This window comes from Olea europaea, unplaced genomic scaffold (genome assembly GCF_002742605.1).
Source record: "Olea europaea var. sylvestris unplaced genomic scaffold, O_europaea_v1 scaffold1023, whole genome shotgun sequence".
In the NCBI taxonomy this organism is placed as follows: domain Eukaryota; kingdom Viridiplantae; phylum Streptophyta; class Magnoliopsida; order Lamiales; family Oleaceae; genus Olea; species Olea europaea.
The window spans coordinates 38,766-41,174 of NW_019227558.1; the positions used below are offsets into that span (position 1 = coordinate 38,766).

General features: G+C 35.7%; 1 pseudogene; it reads right to left on the reverse strand.

The window, feature by feature from the left end:
- LOC111372698 overlaps positions 1–1,074 on the reverse strand; it is a 4,538-nt pseudogene extending 3,464 nt beyond the window's left edge.
- Between the last annotated feature and the right edge of the window lie 1,335 nt (positions 1,075–2,409).

Sequence of the window (2,409 nt, forward strand, 5' to 3'; positions counted from 1 at the left end):
TGGGGGTTATCATAAATGCTTGAGAACTTATACGAAAGGTTCAAAACGTACGTACATTCCTAATTTAGGAATTGTGGGGGTAACTTAAAGTTACACTTTTCTGTACTTCTCAAGAAAATGGAAAAGACTCCATATTAGTTGTGGAAAAGTCATCATTCATCCTATCAACATGTAAAAGTGTGGGGATGTTTGGCAAAGGTCGAAGTTCCTAACAAATAAAGATTGGTCCCAAAGTGATTGATTGCATATTTATTGGATACACCAATAAATAGTAATGCATATCATTTTCTGTACACAAATTGGATGTACATGAGGGTACCATAGTGGAATAAAGAAGTATAATATTCTTTAGAATTATTCCTTGCAAAGACAAAGGAAATGTAAGTTCAAATAAGAGAACTTATGAAGCTACAAATGGATCTTCAAATTAAAAAGAACCAAGGCGTAGTAAGAGGGTTAGAAAGAAGGACTTGACTTCTTTGATATCCACTCATCCATAACTAGAGTTACTTTGATAAGGTTACTAATTGCAACTGCGGCAATCTATATATAACCTTGAGATTCATCAAATGGATGTGAGAACGGTACTCCTAAATGGGAGATATACATGGAGCAACCTGGAGGATTCGTTTCTCCAAAGTGAAACCCATAAAACTTGTAAACGGATTTAAAATGAACTAATGTGACAAGTGTGTATACGTGAATACACCAAATGCCTATGTGATTGTATATTAGGTAATAGCCACGAAGTGTTGGTAAACATCAAGAAAATGCTAACGAAGCATTTCGATATGAGAGGCATGGGTGTGGCAAAAGTAATACTAGGGATAAAGATCTCTAGGAATTGTACTTTCCCAATATCATTATGATAGAGAAAATGTTTAAGTATTTGCGGGAAATAATTCAAGACACATATTAATACAAGTATACACTTGGTTAAAATAAGAGTGGAAACGTGTCACAACTAAGGTATTCACAAATGATTAGCAGTCTAATATATATTACGAACTGCACTCAATCATATATTACTTTTGCTGTGAATAACTTAGTAAATCCACGAGTAATCCAGGCCATAATCATTGGGTGGCATTGACAAGGGTCTTTGGGTATTTAAAGTATACTATGACCCTTGGATTACATTTCATAAGGTATCCTATGGTATTCGAAGGATATTGAAATCTAATTGAATATCCCACATGAAGGATTCCAAATCCACAAGTGGTTATTTTGTTATCCTTGGTGGAGTTGCTATGGAATTGACAAGGCATGTTATAACTCAATTAATTATAGAATCTGAGTTCATTGCGTCGGATAAAGTCGAAAAAGAAGCAAAACAACTTCGCTTCGTAACTTTTGGAAGATGTTCCATAAGTATACCTGTGGTAGTCAGTCAGTTACTGGAAGGGCTAGAAGAAGCAAGAACAATTGAAATATTTGAAGAATATTCATAAGGTTCAAATACACTGTGACAGTTCAATATTAGAAATTGAACACCCTTCAACTATAAGAAATGATTGACTATAAGAAAATCCTCCAATCGCGTCTGAAATAGCTTTAGATAAAGCTAATAAGAAGCATGTAGCTTCATGAGAGGATTTCTTGGCTGTAACAATGTGTATCTATTAAATAAATCAATCGCTGGCCAGCTACATTTGATAAAGATACTAAGTCACATGTAACGGTAAGACATAATACCGCCAAGCAGTTGATCTCAATGGTGTAAACTCGTGGTACCTTTAAAGAGATTTACTAGGAGAGATCAAGAATACTGCATATCAAAGGGAATGAGGTAAAGCCTACTACGTTAGAGTCCTTGTAATGGTAATCCTACCTTGTTGATTGGAGATCCCAAGATCTTGGTTCAAAGGGACAACTAAGTTATGAGGATTCCATGAAGCACTTAGGAAATAATTTCCTAACTCATTCCTATGATACCAAAGTGCTTTCTGCAGAGTTGGAAGAGGTTAAGATAATCTTTTAATGATTCCTATATCTTGATTAAGTCAAGTGGAGTAGGGCAGAATACTCTTTATAGGAGGTCACCTATGTAAGTGTGAAGTGGGGCCGCTTCAATGAGAATTATTAAAAGGCTTAAATTCTCAAAACACTTGTAGAACCAAGAAGGGTTCAAGGCCAAAATGAACCAAGTCATGAGAACAATGACGGAATAGGGAAGACATCTGTGTGAGTATTGTTGTCTTGGCTTACACTAAAGGCTGAATGGTTCAAGACATCACGTTCACCAATTAGCCGAGTAAGTCCGATAGTATTTCACTAAGGGAGGTTCAAAACCAGAAGCTACCTTACCTGATACAGTGTTTTTCCACTTACTCTCTACAATGCATAATGCATCATCATTGCATTGCATGATACTTATGTACTCGAATTTTCATTCATGTGGGGGATTGT